Genomic DNA, 20853 nt, shown 5'->3' on the forward strand with positions numbered 1-20853 from the left:
CTTTGCAGAATATATACAGTATTAGCACTTTGTGAGATTCTTTGTGGTTTTGTGTATGGAGGACAATAATATGTCTTACATTCATGTAGTTCTTTATATTTTTCAAAGGGCTTTTTGTGTTGTATCTCATTTGATCCAAAACTACCTTGCAAGAGAAGTAGAATAAATATTATTCTATTTTATAAGTAGAAAAACTTGAGTGTCATAGAGGTTAAGTGATTTGTTCTGGGTTAGACAACAAGTTTTATCAGTGTGAGTTTGGAACTAGGGGTCCCCTAACTCATTGTACACTTTTTTTTCAATACAGGAAAATGCAAAACAAAACAATCACCCACCACCAATACTAAATAACTATTATAATATTTTCATGGAAGGAAGGAGGGGAGGAAGGAGGGAATAGTATTTTTGGCTGATTGGTTTGCAAAGAAGATAGAATTTTATCTCACTCCTGAAGGATAGATGAAATGTTAATGACCAGTAGGAGAAGGAATTGATATAAGCAACAGTGTGGGTATATGACCATCTGTGGATATGCAAGTTGGGTTTATGAGGCATTGGGTACAAAAATATGACTAGAGCAGGAAACTTAAGAAGGAAGTTAATAAGAAGTAAACAGGGATCCCTGGGTGGCTGAGCGGTTTAGTGCCTACCTTCGGGCAGGGCGTGATCCTGGAGTCCCAGGATTGAGTCCCACATCAGGCTCCGTGCATGGAGCCTGCTTCTCCCTCTGCCTGTCTCTGCCTGTGTGTGTGTGTGTGTGTGTGTGTGTGTGTGTTTGGGGGGGGGGGGGGGGGAGATGAGACAGTTTAATAGAGAAATAAGCTTTGGACAGCCTCCTGATCAGAAGGGAGCCTTTCTTGGAGTGAAAGGCCATTATGAAGGCTAAGGCCGCCAAGTAGGGAGGGAACAGCATGGGAGATGGTACCAGGAGTGCCTGTGCTCAGCAGGTACTGGCAGAGCCTGGAGTGATGAGTGGAGTGGCTTTCTCAGGTAAGGGGCTGTGCTTCTGATTGTATTTGCACTTGCATTTATTCTCATGAATAAATAAATGAAATCTTTTTAAAAAAAAGAAGTAAACAGATCAGATGGTAGAGAATCTTCAATATAAACCTAAGTAGTTTAATACTCTTCATATTTGCATAGTTTAAAACTAATATATAGATAGTGCATACTGCTTTTTAAATCAATCCATGAATCTCAACAGTAACCACCAGGCTTAATGCTGGGCAAAGTACAAAGGATATTTGACCATGTGATCTTTCCACCTGAGGTCCTACCCCCACTACTAAATACCTCTTGCCCAACCTTTGATCTGAATCATCATACTTGTACATATACAGTACATAGATAAGGCCACAGGTCTCAGTGCTTGACCATTTTTTGTTGAGAAGTATTTGCCAGAAGTCTATCATAGTAATAAGTAACTGAAATCCATTTCACTAGTTACATAAATTAGCCAGTTTTTTTTTATTGCAATCAAGCAATTGAACTTAAATATTAAGGAAATTCAAAACACTAATAGAAATATGTGATCACATATTTCTTTAAAAAAAAGAAAAAGAGATGGTGCCTGGATGGCTCAGTCAGCTAAGCATCTGACTCTTGATCTCAGCTCAGGTCTTGATCTCAGGTCGTAAGTTCAAGCCCCATGTCGGGCCCCATGTTGGGCTCCATGTTGGGCTTTTTTTTTTTTTTTTTTTACTTAAAAAAAGAAAAAAAGAAAAAGCAACTGGACTCTATATACTGTGGGACTCATTACATTTAGCCCAGATCCAGCATCTTCTTGTTACCTATCTCTATCCTTGGTGATGAGAATTACAGTTGAGAAAAAGAATAGTGGGATTCTGTAGAAATTTCTTGGTAAAAGAATACTGAATTATGTTCCCTAGAGCCTATTGACAACCCTAGAATTTCTAACCTTGACACTATTAGCATTGTGGGCCTAATAATTCTTTGTTGGGGCTGGGGCAGAGGGCTGTTCTGTGTATCAGAGGATGTATAGCAGCATCCATGGCGTCTACCTACTAGATGTCACTCTTAACCCCCTCGTTGTGAAATCCAAAAATGTCTCCAGATAGTACCAAGTATCTCTGAATAGCAGAATTGTCCCTCGTTGAGAAGCACTGGACCACAGCACAAAATCTCAGGATTTTAACAATAAGTTTGAAAAAAAAAAAAACCAAGAAAATAAATGAACTACCCTCTGTATTTCCCTAAGCTTCCCAGTTCATCAAGACTTTGCTATATAATCTCATTTGCCCAGGTAAACCTATCCAAACCAATAATGAGAAGGAAAAAAAAAAAAAAGAAAAAGGATGACAGAAAATAAATCCCAGCTATGAACCAGTTAACTAACATTCCACACGAAGTTATAGACAATTTCCCCCAAGAAATTAAATTCCTTTACAAAAGTACCCTGAGGACTTTAACACAAATCACTCTTCTTACTTGAGACTATTTATCATTTTTTAGGGCTTATAAATTATACACACCAGCAGCAATTTTATACACCAACAACCACAATAATCCAGACACAAAACAGAGCAGTTGAAGGGTACACTCTAACAAAAGAGATGGAGGGAGGGAGCAAGAAAAGAACTAACCATGCTCTCCTTTAGAGCTCTCCTCTCAGGGACATCACTTTTCCTTTCTGTCCTCACTGTCTTAATAGATTTCATCTTCCTTTAAAAGACAAGTCACGATCTGTCCCTGAAGACAGCCGTTATCATTAAAACGCTCCGCTGGGGGCAGAGGGGCAACATTACTCAGTGTGAGACAGGACATGTGAGAGGATGTGTGACACTCTTCCTTCAGGGCCAGCATTTTGGAGAATGGAGGGACTAAGACAGGACTCCCAGAGGTCAACCCTTCCATCCTCTCTCTGGTTGAAGCTGCCACCTAAGCCATTTAAGAAGGAAAATAGTCAACTCCCTCAATTTACATTTCTGGAGTGGAGTTGTTTTCACTCAATTAAAAGAGAGAAGATAGATCCCAGAGCAATAACGTTTCTCTCCCAGTTATATCCTACACTCCCCTTAGTGCTCCTGATATGAACATCACTTAAAACGATCAAGAATCAGATACTAGATATTCATCTGTGCAACACACCAAATACATCACTCCTGCACTCCCCTGTTGGGGGTGAAAAGAAACCAGATGAAGGACACACACAGTGGTCACCTTCCATTGCAGCACTTTTCCTCTCCCCATTATTTTGAGTAGTAACCAACATATCACAATTAAGCTGCACACCATCTACGGAACTCAGTAGATAGAAAATAAAGTAATTACAGTATTTAGAGCTGGAAGGCACCTTGAAACATCTCTAATTCCAAGCTCATTTAACAAAAAGGGAAAGCCAGAGCGAGAGAGGTAAAATGACACTGTCCAAGGTCATTTGGCTCATCAGTGACCTGTGAGAACCAGAGCCCCTGTCTCCTGACTCTGAAATACTCTGACAGTAATGCTGCTTCTCAGACCAGCTCACAATGGCACCAGAAAGCCAAAAATAAAAATAAAAATTAGGAGTTCTTGTATCCAAACAAACCAGAGACAGTATTTGGTTTTGTGAGACTGCTCAGCAGCCATTCTGCTTCCTGGTACCACCTCAATTCCCTTTGAGACATTGCTGTGTCTCCTATTAGCCATGTGGTTCAGCTGGATTTGGTCTCACTGTCAGTCCCATGCATCCCCCTCCTTTTTTAAAATAGGTTTTATTTATTGATTCATGAGAGATACAGAGAGAGGAGCAGAGACATAGGAGGGAGAGGCAGGCTCTCTGTGAGAAGCCTATGGTGGGACTCGATCCCAGGACTCCAGGATCATGACCTGAGCTAAAGGTAAACGCTCAACCACTGAGCCACCCAGATGCCCCTGCATCCTCCTTTTAGATTCACATTTAGCTGCAAACCCTACACAGTAAGTGAATTTATCAGATTGCTTTTTTCCCAGTGAAGAGAAATAGGAGCATCAGGAAGGCAAGCACAATGAAGGTAGGATTGGAACTAGGAATCAGAACCCCAAGTATACACCTTTCTTTTGTTTGAAGCTGGTGCTGAGAAGTTTCTATTATTATATAGCCCAAGAGGCTTGTGAGAGCTCACAACTAGAGAGGCCCCACACTTCCCACCAGATATCACAAGGCAACTGCTACAGAATATAACTCCAGTTGACTAACTTAGAGTCCCCTGGATCCAACCAGGCATTAACAAGAGAGTTCTCAGAGAACTCTACCAAACAACAGAACATTGTGCTTACATTCCAAGCCACTTCGGGTAAACACTCTAATCTTAAATGAAATCCCACATGTGCTGAAAATCAATGACTCCATTTATTACTAGTTATGAGTTTATGCTGCTGAAGTTATTACCAGAAGGAGGAATAGGTCTCCCTTTATATCTTTATTTTTAAAAAATATTACCCAAGTAATAACAACAATAATATTTTATATTTTTTAACCTAAAGATTATATTTGACTAGTATTTTTATATCTTTCATAACCTAACAGAAAAAGACAAATACATGATTTCATTTATATGTAGAATCTAAAAAGCAAAACAAATGAACAAACATAACAAAAAAACAAAAAACAGATTAATAGATAATGGAAAACAATCTGATGGTGAGAAGAAGGGGGGGAGATGAGGGCATGGGTAAAAGTGGGAAAAGGGATTGAAAGGTACAAACTTCCAGTTATAAAATAAATAAAATACTGGTTGCAATGTACAGCCTGGGGAATATAGTTGATACTCTTATAACAACTCTTATATAACAACTTTGTGTTGTTGTTTATTTTTTTTTAAGATTTTATTTATCCATTCTTGAGAGACACACAGAGAGAGAGAGGCAGAGACACAGGCAGAGGGAGAAGCAGGCTCCATGCAGGGAGCCCAACGTGGGACTCGATCCCAGGTCTCCAGGATCACGCCCTGGGCTGAAGGCGGCGCTAAACCGCTGAACCACCCAGGCTGCCCTTATAACAACTTTGTATGATGGTATATGGCAGCTGGATTTATCATAGTGATCACTTCCTAATGTACATAAAAATTGAATCACTATGTTGTACACCTAAAACTAATATTGTATGCCAACTACACTTCAATTAAAAAAAAAAAAAAACCCTAACATATATTGTCTCATTTGATCCTCACAAGGCATTATTTATCCCCATTTTATAGATGAGAATTATTGAGCCACTGATTCAAAGTGACTACCCAGTAATGGTAAAAGAATGGTAGAACCAGGACTCATGACAGGATTAAGACACATTTATTTAATATGATGCAAAGAGTAGGGGTCCTTTATTTTTCTTGTAATGGCTCCAAATAAATAATTCTCCTTCTCTGTCTTCAAAGCTTTGAAGTTTTATCTAATCTCCATAAAGACATAGATAGATCCTAAAGCAGACACAAAGAAAATGCTTTTGAAGTAGCATTGACATTGTAAGAACTTTTGACGGGTTCATTCAAATTTTATGAAATCTGGCTTGGCGCTTCTGATCCTGCTAGAGAGTTTGCTGTGGTGATATGTGTGTATGCACATATGTGTGCATGCAAACAAATGCATGTGCATGCACATATCAATGTGAATTAACAGAAAGGCAACATGTGATAGACCATACTACGAAAATGAAAGGCTAAAAATTGCATTTATTTTTTACATAGCACTATTGACCTTAGTTTGGGATTCGTCATTTACAGAGCCACTTTAGGTCACCTGACATTCAAAGTGATCCCCTAGCTATGATATTTATATGAGCTCTTATTCCTCTTTCTACTAAAAATAAATAAGCATTTTGGACAATAACAATGATCTTGTGTCTGTGAATCTGGAGATTAAATCCCATGCTCTGAGAAGCAGAACTAAGTCAATCAGAGGCGTTTAACTTTCATCAAGATATTCATTTACCTGGATCTGCTTTTTCCATTTGTTTTTACAATCATCAGTGATGAGGAAATTTAGCCACTCTACTGAAGTTTCAGAAGATTTAGTGAGAGGTTTTGAATTATTTCCCGATTCATGCTGGGAAGATCCAGAAAGGCAGCAGAAGCAAGCAACAGCCAATTCCCAGAGCAGGGGAATGGAAGAGCCGTTTCCGGCATTGTCACAGGAAGAAATAGAAGGAGATGGGGGTGTGGAGAAGACTAGACATCTCCTCCCAACCCTCCAGTGCTTCAAATGGGCCAGCTCCGTGTCTGTTTTATATGTTAGGATTTTGCTTAAGAATTATTATGCTAATCTCTGGTTCCAAAGACACACTGAAAAAGCTTTGAAAAAATTGAGAGCCATTCAGACAAAATAACTTGGCCCATATTACATAGTCCCTGCAAAACAAGGATCCCAGCCCTAAGTCATCCATGTCCCAGCACTGTTCTCGTCAGCAGTCCTCCTGATTTCCTACCTCATTTCATCTGCACAGCAACCAGGCAAAGTAGATAATATTAACCTTTTTATATAGATGCAAAAACTAAAGCCCAAAACTTCAGATTATCTTGGCTATCTAGACTAAGGTTAGAATACCTGTCTTCTGACTACAAACTCCCATGTTGTTGGCACTATATGCACCGTGTCTCAATGCAAAAGACAGTGGGTTTATAAAAAAATAAAATGTGAGTCATGCTATCTCCTTTTCCTATTTTAATTTAAATTGTCTTCTGCAGACACCACCCTGTCTCTTCTGAAATGTTCTTTGTCTTTGATCTTTGAGTCCGTTTCTTCTCTATCAAACTGTGTCTGTAGTGCCCTTCCAAGATGACCTCTGCTGGCACAGAAAGCCATCCAACAGGCCATTTGTCACACCTGATATCTTCTCTTTTAGGAAAGGGACAAAAGGCTGTCTTTGAGCCCCCTTTGAAAGTGTTTTCATGCTAATCCAAGAATTACTGTTGTGTTTGTTTTCTAGCTGGTGCAGTGTGAAGTCATTCATGGGGCCACATGGACCTTGTCTAGTCACATTCCAGGCCATTTTTGGAACATTTTGGGGAAACGCATCATCGCTCTGCTGGTGGGAGACAAGTCTGTGTCTCTGCCTGAGGCTGGCAGCCAATGCATCTACGCCCTTGACTGCACATGAAAACATCTCCTGCCATCTCTGCCAGGCATCCCACTACACACACACAGAAGAGGGGAGCAGAATTAAATGCTCATCCAAAAAAAAAAAATCAGGGAGAAAACAACCACCTCCTAAATGTGTATCTCTCTGGAAAACAAGGAAAGAAAGTGAGCTAGCACTTTAGTTAAGGAAAGGCAAGCTTTTCCCAAACAACCTAAGTTGTTATGGGGTAACAGAAGTAGACCCAGAATGGGAATTGAGAGACACAAACACTAATTCTGATTCTGCCAATAACTGGTTATATGACTTTGAGCACATTCTTTTATTTTGTCCCTTATAAAATGGTGCTAATATTTCAAACTTCATAAGGATTAAATGAAATACTGCTCACTGATTAACTTGATAATCGAAAGAAACTAAACCAATTGCCATTGTTTTTGCTCTGGCTTCTGGGTCTCAATCCTTCAGTCTGCAAAATGAAGACAGACCTATGACCCAAAAGCCAGCTGTGTATATGAAATACTCAGGGAGCTTTTCAAAGATCTAAATTGGGGGCCTCACTAAAATCTTGAACATTAGGGTCCAAGAACATGTTTTTGTTTTAATTTACCAGGTTATTTGGATACAGCCTTCTCAGAACTAATTTTTAGATCTCCTGGACTATTCACTGAAGGTCACCCACTCAGTGCTTTGTGATTCTTGAGGACAAAACAGCTGAGGTGAGCTAAGGTAGCCGAAATTTCACCATTAAAGATTCAGTATTTTGAGTTACAAAACCTTTGTTTTCAAAAGTCCCCACTAAAAGGCAAATACCAAAAATAAAAATAAAAATAAAAGGCAAATACCCTTCATAGAGGCAATATCCTAATCCAGTGTAGCTTACTTGTTGGCCATTATCAATTATACTAACTGATTGAGAGGATAGTTAACATAGTGAAACCAAAAAAATGCTTGTGTATGTGTGACGGCAGAATTTCCTAGAATAATATCTTTATTTTCAAATATGGTAAATAAGCAGCAGAGAGCTTATAAGTAGAGTGATCATATAATTTTCATCCAAAATGAGAATAAAAGGGGGATTATTGATAGTCACATTAGATACAAACCAGGGCATACAGTAATATATGTTCACCCTAGTTATAAAGGAATTATCTACATCACAAAGAAAGTTAACATTTAAGAGAGAGAGACTAGAAATATCAAAGAACGGGACTAGAAGTTCAGGCCCCAGACTTCTTCACTGACTCACATCACAGCCTGTTGTGATTCAAATTCATTTCACTTTGGGTCCATGTTCATCCTTATTTCTCAGAAACAAGCTAAAAGTATGTATGTATTATACCTTTCTCTTCTACTTCTTTCCTATCTCCATATTCTAGCTGGCCCATTTTGGGGCTTGGACTCCATCACATCTGTGATATTCCATTGACTCAGAGAATTTACTAAGAGTTGAAGGTGCCTCTCCTTGGGATAAGCAAAGATACCTGCTATGCAAGATCAACAGAAGCCCATATGAATACCAGGACTCTACCCAGATCCTTAGACAATCCTGTATTAACTGTCCAGAGACTCTGTGCTTTGCCCCTCTGATTCCCATCAGAGGTACCTTAACTAAACCCAAGCGGCCAGTCTGTCAATACCCAGCAAGCAGCAGGAAAAATGTCTCTTCCCAACATTAGATTTTCTAATATCACTTATCTAACAAAGGTTATTTCACTCTAGCTTTATTTTTTTTTTTTTTATTTATGATAGTCACAGAAAGAGAGAGAGAGAGAGGCAGAGACATAGGCAGAGACACAAGCAGGCTCCATGCACCGGGAGCCCGACGTGGGATTCCATCCCGGGTCTTCAGGATCGCGCCCTGGGCCAAAGGCAAGCGCCAAACCGCTGCGCCACCCAGGGATTTCTGGGAGATGACTCCTGAGTTGGTAATGACCCCTTCCTCTACCTCTATTCTCAATCAGCCATATTAACAGGTACCAAACACCAGGCTTGGGATTTAAAAAAATAAATAAATAACCTGTTTTTCAGTTCCCCTTCATGTTTGAAAGGAAATTTGTAAATTGTCAACTTGGCTTAATTTTTCCTCTGGACTCACACCTATTTGCTATAATAAGAAGTTCCCCCCGGGGTTTCACTCATCTGCAGCATGTGGCAGGAAAAAGGGGGATTACAATTGTATTTGTCGACATTTCCGAGTGGATTTTCTTTCAGCAAGTCTGCTATCAATTCTGTCTGCTGAAATAGCATTTTAATGTGTTACCTGCCGGTCAAGTATGTTCTGTTAAGTTAACTTCTGCCTCTGCTGTGTTTTCTAATGCTGTTTACCATTATTTTTTCCCATTGTTATCAAGCTTATTATTTTTAATAGAAATGTGGACTATGCTGTTTTGATCATGTCTCTATTTCTGCGGTACATTAAGTTGAAAAGAAAAAAGGGGAGGGTGTAGAGAAAGCAGCAAACTGGGCCTTCTCCTGCTGGAAAGACTCTTTTAATGATTTTTATTCTGTAGATGGGGAGATGCTCTTAACCTCCCTGGCCCAGTAAGATGTGATTTCTTGACACTGAGCATATTGCAAATGCATTTTTATCAGAGCCGTATAAGGTGGACACCGAGGGGATTTCTCCAGTACTTAACAAAGCCATCTATTTGCAACACAAAGTGATGCTTTGTTTACCCTTCCTCTTTGTCCTGGGCATGGTATTATTCTAGAGGCATTGCTTCTCCCTTGCAAACTGTCAGTGGCCAAGGGTACTTTTCAGTATGTTTGGGATCATAATTGGCAAAAATGTCTGCTCAGTAGTGAAACAGAGGTAAAGGTCAGACACAACACGGTGGGGGCCATTCTCCAGTTTGCATGACACAGACACCAAAGTATCTTGCCCATTCTCCAAAGTTCACAGACCCTTCTCCGTATTCCAGGGACACAGCCCTTCCTCCCTGCCAGATAATTAGCAGCAGCAGCAAGCCCAGCCAACTTGTCACTGGGCACTCAATGGTGCTCCTTTCCTCCAAGCTCATTTCCTTGGAAGGTGAGAGCCATTATCGTAAAGAGGGATATTGTAAATTCTGTTCCTCCTGCTACACCATGGCTCTGAACAGAGAAATTTGTGTTTTCTGCCAGGAAGAAGAATAACATTTATTTAATGGATGCTGAGCAAAAGGTATTCACATTTCATGCTTCAGGGCTTAAGCCGATCCTAGATCAGTAGGGAACTTTTCCAGGCTCCGAATTGTACAACTGGGTAAGTGCTTAGTGCTAACAACCCTTCTGTCCCCATCCAGGCATGGTCTGAGGTCACCATCTCAGGGGTGTCCCCGCATCCCCTCAGCTCCTAAATTTGCTCACAAACCATACTTTACATCCCTGCTCCTGCCAGCTTCCCTTACAAACTTAAACGTATTGTTATTTTTTTATAGACAGCTCTGCTCCACTGAATTCCAGTTCTGCTTCACCAGCATCCCAGACCCTTCAAGGGAATCCCCTATAGTGTTAGAGCTATAATACATGACTGTTTCCTCATTCAGCTTTTGGGACAGCCGAAAACCAAGAGGACAGGAAAAAGAGGGTAGCTTTCAAGCTAGAAAGATCAATCTAGGTTTAACTCATCTTTGCACCCTAAGTAGTTGGGTAATCATAAATTGCTATATCTCATTGACAATTTCCTCACCTGTAAAAAGGAATAATAAATCTTGCCTTGCAGCATTGTTGCAGGGAACAAGTAAAGTCACATGTAGATGTGTGGTCCGTAGAGGACAGAAGCTGGATCACGTCTCCCTTCTCTCAGGGGACTGCAATCTAGTCCGCCTCTAACACTAACTTGCTAAGTAACTTCTAACAAGTCATTCAAATTCTCTGTGAGTTCATCTTCAAAATGAGGAAGAGAAAAACCTCTATCCTGCCTTCCCTGCAGGATTATTATAAGGATTAAATGAAATATTCATTAAAACAGAAATTTCTACAATGTAAAAAAAGTGTTGCCAAGAAATAAGGTGTTACTATTATGCTCGTGCTTACTCTTATTATCTTTAAATTCTAAAATTGCATGCTTTAAAAATATTTTAAATATGCCCACAATCAACTAGACCTATCTAAAAATAGAATGATGCCTTTTAATCACTTATGGATATAGGCCACAATGCTCTAATGGTAGAAAAGCTGACATAATCTTGTGTCTTGAGAATAGATTTGTTCTCAGAGCTGAGACAAAAGATTCCTGGTGGCTTGGTCTTTACAGAAAATGAATAAGGACTTGGAAATTTTATTGCATCACAATTAGGTGAAAAGTCTTGCATGTAAATACGTGAAGCATATAATAGACATTCACTAACTGTCAGATTTCAACTGTTCATGGTGTGCCAGTCAGTCTTGGCCTTTCTCCTCACTCCCACTGCTGGCCTTTTGACTCTCTCCACCATTCCTTCCCATATACTCTGCCCTACCTCCCCAGTTCCCAGGGCCATCTGCACCAAGCTAATCAAGCACTTCCAGTTGCACACCCAACCCTTACTGCTAGTCTTCCCCAGGCATAAATTCCCAATGTCCTAGCTAAGGTTCTGGGAGATTCTGCTTTGTTCTGGTTTCCTGAGCCCTTTCTCACTGATGTCCAGGGATCCTTCTCCATTTTCAGGACTCCTCACTACTTGAGCTCAAATCCTCCAGGATTTAAGACTCTTCTGTTTACAAATAACAAAACCATTTTGTTTGTTACAATAACAAAAACCATCTCAATCTACCTTGTGAAAGAAAAATTAGAAGAATATGCTAGGAGAACAAAGAAATGTCTCACAGAACCCAAGGCTTGAATTGTGCTGGGCTTCTCTCCATCCATGCATCTTCCTCATTGGTTTCTTTGCAGTTCCTCATTCTTTGTTTCCTCAGTCCATGTGAGACCTGACAGCCTTGGAGAGTGAAATACACAAATCTAGCTACCAGGAAAGAATAATCACTCCTTGGAGCGCAATTGCAAATTCACAGATAATGAGGACTAATTAGTCTGACCTAGGTCAGGTGATCACTCCCAATTTAAACAACAGTTATATAAGGGGGAGAGAAGTCATTGTTGACCAAAATTTGGGGAATAGGAGGACACTGGAAGCTAGATACTCCAAAAGGGTCCACTTCACATGGGAGGGTGGCCTTCAGCACTGGCCTCTTCTCCTGTTCTAGCCCTGTTAGGTGATATCTTCCACTGAGCCCTTCATAGCCTAAACAATACCACCCGCCCATGCCAGTAGCATAGCCCCTTCCCATGGCTGTGCATGCTATAGAAGACAATGGCACATGGTGTTTGATACTTGGTTCACTCTGGCATCTGCTTACACTGGGCAATGCTACTGCTTCTGTGATGCCACCCTATTCCCCACTAGAAGGTGTAGCTGCTGAGTCTCACTATAACTAGTAGGCACTAAGGCAGCTTTGGCTGGGTTCCATTACTCCATGCTATAGTGCCCACCTTTGGTGTACATTGTGGACAAGTCTAAAAAGTACCTTCCACAAGGCTGGACCACTGTTCAGAGGTCATTGTCTCTATGGCTGCTCTTCTATTGCCTGCACTTCCTATCAGGTACCTTTACTGGCACATGGATTATTTAAGGAACCAAAATACTTTGGGTGAGGGGTTGATAGAGAGAAGGGGTCTAGAAAGAGAAAGAAGGCCTCTAGACTTCTATTCCATTCTTGTGCCAAAGTCTGTTAGTGGGGTTTCATATGATCTGTGTTACAGGGATTTAGATGGACCCACTCTTTCTGTCTTTTATTTTTTACCCCAAGCATCATTCCAAATACAAGGCTTTCTCAAGGTTTTAATGCCTAGTTTCTTCATCCCTTAACATGAGTTTTCTGCTAAGAGACTGCTTAGCTTTCACTAATTCATGCTGGCATGTCCTCAAATCCAGTTGTTTGATAGGCATAGATATGTAGGAATCTCATCTTGAACTGGGATCTTACCAGGATCAGAATTAAAGAGAAATAACTGTGGATTAGTTGTGAAGCTAAAATTTAACTTAAAAGAATTTTCTTTCATTTGAGATGATCAGAATTGCCATTCTTGGTGAATCTCATTGTTTGGTCAACTAAGATCTTTTTTTTTTTTTTTTTCCTTTTAAATCAAGAGCGGTCTCTTACAAGGAGGAAGTTGTTTCTAAACAACTTATCTTTCTTTGTATTAAAATTTGCTTTGTGTTAAAATTGTATGACAACAGATCTGCCAGACATTAGAGCAGTTTGAAACTGGTTATATCTGCAGTCAGGCCAAATGAAAAGCTGGTTCACTGATGGTCTCCAAGTGAGGGAATATGGTGGTGGGTTGGGTGAGGCTAGGGCAGGGAAGGAAGGAAAGAGAGGCAGTAGTTGGAAGCTGCTGTAAAACACTGTAAAATGTTGCTGAGGGCATCGTCCTGAGCTCCTTCTCCCCGAATCCCCTGGAAGAACTGACAACTGCCTGGCCTTTACAAAATGAAATTGACATTTGCAGGCTTAGGTTCAACAGAAGCTGAAAAGGGAGGGGTGGAGGATGCTGTAGGCAAAGCCAGAGAGCCCAGTTCCCTGGATCCAGGGCAGCAAGCCCATAACTCTGCTGTGAGTGATGGGTCAATATCCAATAACTCCAAATCAAAAGCTGAAGTCTTCTTGAGTCAGCAGAGCTGAAGCCTCCTTCAGGGGATAAGAATACAGCACCGGCCCTTCTGACAGAGCTGGAGTTGCCAGTAGCCTTTAATCTAAGGAAACCACAGGCAAAGCAAACTTGGCATATAACTTTTCCAACATTAATTAGCACCCTTAAGTTTAAAGGGGGGAAAATAATAATACTCTTGAGAGGGCAGTTAGAGCTCAAACTCAATTCATTTGGATTCAGCACACAAGTCTCTGGGGAGGGGACAAATGGGCAGAGAACAGAGTACGGGCTTGGAGTGGCAGAGAGATTATTTTCAGGTCAACTGAACAGTGGCTCTCAGAAGCAGTCCATTGTTTGAATTCTGTTTCATGATATTGATTACAAATCATCCTTAGTAGTTCTTCACCTTTTTGGTCAGGCTCTGCCTGTCCTATTGGAAATAGGATGCAGTATGTCCTGGAGCTCTTCTAAAAGTGTTCTTTTTCTTAAATGAAGTGAGCCTGTGGGGGGGGGGGGACTGGTGATGGAGGTGGCAGGATAGAAATCAGACAGGGTTTTAAAATGTATTTTTAATAAGTAATTATCTAGTTAAGGAAAATTAGCTAATAATTTTTATTTCCACTGACTAGAAATCAAAAACAAATCAGAGAGTTAAAAAAAAAAAGTGTCGTGGGGGGGGGGGGGGGGGCAATATGTACTATTTGCTATTTATGTGGATGTTAAAGACATACAAACAAGTTCTTTTTAAAATGAACCGAGGATATACCAATCAAATTCACAATAGTGGTTCCACGTGGTAAGGAGGAAAAAGGACCAGAATTGAAAATGGTGGACAAAGAAGCTTTCTCTTATTATTCTAATTTTTCTCTTTGAAAAGAATTAAAATTCATAAACCACTTGTATGATTATTTATAGAAAGGGAAAAAATCAATATATATATATTTTTTTTTTTAATTCCTAAAGTTAAAACAAAGAGTTTTAGATGGTTAGATGGTCATGGTTTCTGTCTGCTTTGCATTAAAAGATGACTCTTTAAAACAGTTCTTGGACAAAAGATACTGGACTCCTGACTCTGAGATTATATTGAAATGGTACCTAAATTCTGATATAGACATAGACATGAGCCTTGGTTCCCTTAGGCAGCGAGGAAGCAGAAGTCAGGCTCTGCGCAAGGAACCATTGCTACTTCTTCAAGTCCATTCTCAGTCAAGAAGCACATTGAATCTATCACAGAGCTCTACTTCTTTTATTTTTATATTTTATCATTATTGCATATGTAGCACATTTTAAAACAGTGATCTAAAATATTTTCAAATATTTATGTAAACATTTAAAATTGCAAACAACAATTTAATATTGTATTTTATTCTCCAGTTACAAAGTACTGCTGTGTATTAATTATCATCATACACTTTATTTTGCAAATGAGAAAACTGAGGCCTCAAAGGAGGAAGTAACTTCTAAATCTTACAAATAACAATAAGAAGCATAACTAGAGTTCAAGTCTAATTCTTAACTGTCCATCTATTTATTTATTCAACAAACATTAAGCTCCTACTAAATAGATTGTTTTTTAGAATTATTTTCACTGCCTCTAAAAATAATTGTAACCATATTTCCCGGTTTATTCTGTCATTATTATATTGTCATTATAAGATACCATTATAGACTGCATTATTCATTATAGTTCCATTTTGCATGCCTTATCCTCTACCCCATCTGTGCAATAGGTTATAAGGTCCTAGGATAGTTCCATAGTTCCGAGACATAAACTTCTTTCACATCCCATGGGGCTTAGCACAGTTCTGGGTATATGGAAACAATCAGTGTTGCTTAACAGATTTACTGATGACTATTCAATAGGCATAAAAGCCTAGATGTTAAAGATTAACCCACAGAGCTCTAATTATGTTAAAGGGGTAGAACCATACCACATATATCCCAATCTGCCCCAGACACATGTGAAAGATGGTAAAACCCTATAGCTGGGCAGAAACTTCAGAGAACATCTTCCATGCCTATGTTACTGTTCTAAGCTTCTTAGTTTCATTCCCAATTATAGCCTGTTACATACATTGAGAACGTAATCAGATAATACCTTCTGGTTAGAAAAAAAAAAAAAAGGTAAGAAACACAAAATTGTAATCTATCAACTGGTTTTTATTGAGATCCTATTATGTGCACAATATTTTGGATAATATTGTGAATAAGCAGAGTAAAGTACATGGACACTTTCCTTTTCCTCTATGTGAACTACACTTTACAGTTATATGTTATCTCATTTGGAACATTATAGTCCAGTATGGCTGTTACATGCTTGAGCTCTGAGCCACAGTCTAAATTTAAATCCCAGCTTTACCACTTTCCAGCTGTGTGACCTCAGGCAATTTGCTTAATCTTGCCAAGCCTCAATTTCCTCATTTGTACAGCAATGATAATAGGGTTCTTGGGAAGATTAAAAGAGATAATTCATGTAAAGCACTTATAGCACAGTGTCTGGCACAGAGTAAGCCCTCAGTAAATGTTAGCTATTCCTATTATCATCTTTACAACCACCCTGCGAGGTAGATAAGGCACACATTATTTATACATTAAAGAGAAAAGTGGGGCAGAGAAAAATTTGATTAGTTGCAAAGGGTGGCAGAGCTAGTAAAGGCCATGTACTTCAGGCATTCTCTCTCAAGTCTCATACTCACCCTCTATCACACTGTCCCTCTGACAGTAGGGGTGAGAGGAAAAACATACCCACATAGGGAAACATACAAATGTGGAAGGCAGTTCAAGAAAAAATGACTGTCCTTGCTGGCTGAGCTCTCCTGTGCTTTAATTAACATCTGATCTGCTTTTTACCAACAAATGAACACATACTTGGTGTTATGAAGTTCTTTCCAGTTAAGCTTATTTTTTTAATCTAAGCTAGTTTTAATCTCATGCAGACTTGGATTTTTGACACCACAATGTGCTTTTGGATTGAACTGAATAATACAAACATGTATTTGAGGGATAAACATTATTCACTGATGTGCCCAGAGGATTTAGGAAGGAGGCAGAATTTATCTCCAGTCCTACTACAGCCCTTAGACCTAGTTCCCACACTTCAATAAATATCAGATCACAAATTGCTGAGCCCATCTCATAGATTCTGGCTCAGTTGGTCTAAGGTGAATCCTCAGGATTTGCATTTCTAACACATCATCAGGTGTTGCTGCTGGTCTGAGGACCATACCTTGAGTAATGCCCTATATCAGTGTTTCCCAAAACACTGTCCCCAGACAGTCTGTACCCAGTCATCTTAAGGGATCATCAGAATGCAGCTTCTAAAGCCCCACTCTGGATTCACTATATAAACTTCTTTTGGGATGGGTTATGGAAACCTGCATTGTCACAGGTATCCCCACTGAATTTTAAGTCACTGAAAGTTTCAGAACCATTAATTTAAATTCTGAGTTTTCCTATGACCTATATCTCATTGTTGTATGCCCAGGACCTAACAGAGTGCCTGGTCTATAGTAGCTACAAAATACATGTTTTTATTATGTTTTTATTTAAATATATTCACCTTAAAAAAAATAAAAATAAAAAAATAAATATATTCACCTTTGTGTCTAGTCCTGCATCCACCTATCCCTGCCCTTCCAGGAACAGCTCTCTACTCAGAATTCTCACTTTGCTGCCACACCCACCTAGTCAACATGTAGAATTCATTGTCTTAAAACAGGTTTTTTATTGTCATTTTAATTACTCTCTCAACCTGTTATTAGACCTTATACAAACCTCTTTATTTAATGAGATTATAATCTCCCTAAGGAAAATGACCTGGCCCCTGCTCCTTCCATTCACAGAACCTCAATCGCAGTCAATGCATTGTCATTTCACCCCCAAATAAAATATTCATTTATCTTAAATTTTGTTTCACTGAATTAAAAACTTGTTTTTATTCATCCAATAATTTAATCGAGCACCTACTAGATGCCAGACGCTTATCAAGACTCTAGGCAGGTTCTCAATTAACATATATAAAAATAATCAGTAAATTAATAGCAAACACTAATCCTCTTTCATTTTTTCTGTTCTCTATCACCACCACCCCCTACCCCCACACACACACCTCTAGAAAGCTGACAATATTCACTGACAGCTGAGAGGGGGCAAAGCTCTGATAACAAAATGATTTCTCAGGAAGGACCAGGGAGTTTATCTCAATGAAAATCTATGCAATTCTCCTCCCCACCTCACCCCAGAGAAAGAAGAAAGCCATTCTTGTTGCCCCTTCCAATCTAATGACAGACACTTTCATATTCCCCATATTCAATCCTTACTTTATCATATCACACTACATTGTTTTTTCACTGTGTGGCAGGGAAATGCTATAATCAGTTTTATGGAAGGCTCTCCCAGAATCAAGTAGCTGTAGGCAAGATTGGCTGGCAGCACGACTCAGACATTTACAGATGTGGATCTAGCTGTGCAAGAGGAAAAAGCAATTTAAAGAGACATTGTCGAGTTTGAGAGGCCTAAATATTTCATCTTTAGTTTAGTAATTAATGGCTTGAAAAGTACTCAATTAGAAATATTTTCATAAATATTTTAAACAAAGAAACAATTTTTTTAATCCCTAGAATTAATCCCCAAATGATAAAGCCAGAGAAAATGAAAGGGCAATTAATATTTGTCTTCAAAGAAATATAAGTTTATTGCTGGAGGAGGTCTTAAAGATCAGCAATCCAACCCCTTCCTGGGACAAAGCCAAAGCAAGATTTTGTTGCACAGATTAGGTAAAATGTTAATGACAGGGACTGTTAGAACCTTAAACAGTACAACTGAGAGAATTTGGGCAAAATAGTGATCCAGAGTCACAGCTAGACCCTAGTCTCCGAGGTGTATCTCTTCCTACTCCCTCTCTTACTGCCTCCTGGGAAACACTCTCCCACATTCCAGCCAACTTAGAAAAAGAAGCAGTCTGTCTCCATAAAGGATTTCAACTGGATATAAAAACCCCATTTCCCATGGTAAACTTGGCTACAGGGAATCTCTCCTTCTACATCCTCCTATTTTTCTTTAAAAGGCAGGAATGATGGCTGTGTCATATTTATACTTTGGCAAATATCTGTGATATGCAATTTATGAGAACTAAAGTACTTTTGTGCATTGAAACCTCTCTATCATTTGCCTATCATGATGTCTAAAGTTCTCACCATTAGAACATTATTCCAAAACCACTAAAATGTAAAGCATTTTGTCTTCAGAAAACTAATGCTATTTCTAGGAAGACTTACACATGAATCAGGTAGCAGTCATTAATGCATGGGCATAGAAGGACCCTGAAGAAATGGTACATATGATCCATGCTTGGAAGAATAGAGGCTGAAGCCATGGGTGCTGCCTGGGGAAGGTGAATATAAAGGTAACGTAAAGGTAAGTCCTAATAAAGCCAGATTACAACTTGAGGAGAGCAAGTAGCTGAATTACTGAGAGGAAAAAAATAAAGAAGGAAACCAGAAATGAGCTACCTTACTTCATAATTTGAACTATGGTTGACTTCAGATGATCCCCAAGAAAAGTATAGACTAACATAAGCTTAATAACTCATTTAGCAAGTATTAATTGTACACCTACTCTGTGTTAAATTCTGCTGAGAAATGCAGAAGAGAACTTAAGGTATGTGTTTTTTATTTTATTTATTTATTTTTTTTTTTAAAGATTATTGGTGGCGGTTGGCGTGGAGCAAGCTCGCCAGCCAGGAGCCTGAAGCTAGAGAGCCTCTTGGTGCCTGGCGGCTGCTCGCGTCAACCCAGCGGCCATCACCAGGCCACAAAATGAATATATTGAGTTACACCGGAAGCGCTATGGCTATCGTTTGGATTCCCATGAGAAAAAGAGAAAGAAAGAAGGTCGAGAGGCTGATGAACGTTCAAAAAAAGCAAAAAAGATGATTGGTCTGAAAGCTAAGCTCTACCATAAACCGCGCCATGCTGAGAAAATACAAATGAAAAAGACTATCAAGATGCATGAAAAGAGAAACACCAAACCAAAGAATGATGAAAAGACTCCACAGGGAGCAGTACCTGCATATCTACTGGACAGGGAGGGGCAGTCCCGAGCTAAAGTACTTTCCAATATGATTACACAAAAGCAAAAAGAGAAAGCGGGAAAGTGGGAAGTTCCTTTACCCAAAGTTCGTGCTCAGGGAGAAACAGAAGTATTAAAAGTCATTCAAACAGGAAAGAGAAAAAAAGAAAGCATGGAAGAGGATGGTCACTAAAGTCTGCTTTGTTGGAGACAGCTTTACAAGAAACCACCTAAATAGGAAAGATTCATTAGGCCAATGGGCTTACGTTTCAAAAAGGCCCATGTAACACATCCTGAATTGAAAGCCACCTTTTGCTTCCTTACTCGGTGCAAAAAAAAAGAATCCCTCATCCCCACTATATACAACTTTGGGTGTTATTACCAAAGGTACTGTCATTAAAGTGAACGTGAGTGAGTTGGGCCTTGTGACACAAGGAGGCAAAGTTATTTGGGGAAAATATGCCCAGGTTACCAACAATCCTGAAAATGATGGATGCATAAATGCAGTCCTGCTGGTTTAACAGCAGTTTCAGACAAGTAATCCCTTATAATTACTGAAGACTACACACCCGTCAGGAAGACCACCATTGTTGTGGTGGTTCTGGATGCTACCAAACAGCCTTATGTATCTACAGTCATCAAGACATTTATTCTACTGTAAAAAAGTTGAAATAGACATTTATTAAAATAAGTGGTCTTTAAAAAAAAAAGATTATTTTATTGGAGGTGAGGGAGATTAGAGGGAGAGGGAGAGAGAGAATCTCAAGCAGACTACCCACTAAGCACAGAGCCTTATGCAGGCTATGCAGGGCTCCATATCATGGCCCCGAAATATGACCTTAGGCAAAAATCAAGGTCTGCAGCTTAACTGAGCCACCCAGACACCCCATATGTTTCTTTCCTTAAAGAGACAGCAAATGTATAGAGACAAGATTGACAGAATTCTTAACTGAAGAAACACAATGGCTGTGCTTTAGAAGTGCAACCAACCAACATTCATTGAACCCTGATAAACCCAAAGCAGCAAGTTGAGTATAAGGGAAGTCTTGGTACACAAGACTTAATAGAGAACATGGCCTTGGTTCACAAATAGTGCTATTAGGATGGGAGATAA

At 39.5% G+C, this 20853-nt stretch overlaps 1 pseudogene; it reads left to right on the plus strand.

The window, feature by feature from the left end:
- The first annotated feature begins 911 nt into the window (after positions 1-911).
- Positions 912-20350, plus strand: LOC112918784 (ribosome biogenesis protein NSA2 homolog pseudogene; annotated as a pseudogene).
- The last annotated feature ends 503 nt before the right edge of the window (positions 20351-20853 follow it).

This window comes from Vulpes vulpes, chromosome 13, assembly GCF_048418805.1.
Source record: "Vulpes vulpes isolate BD-2025 chromosome 13, VulVul3, whole genome shotgun sequence".
Classification (NCBI taxonomy): domain Eukaryota; kingdom Metazoa; phylum Chordata; class Mammalia; order Carnivora; family Canidae; genus Vulpes; species Vulpes vulpes.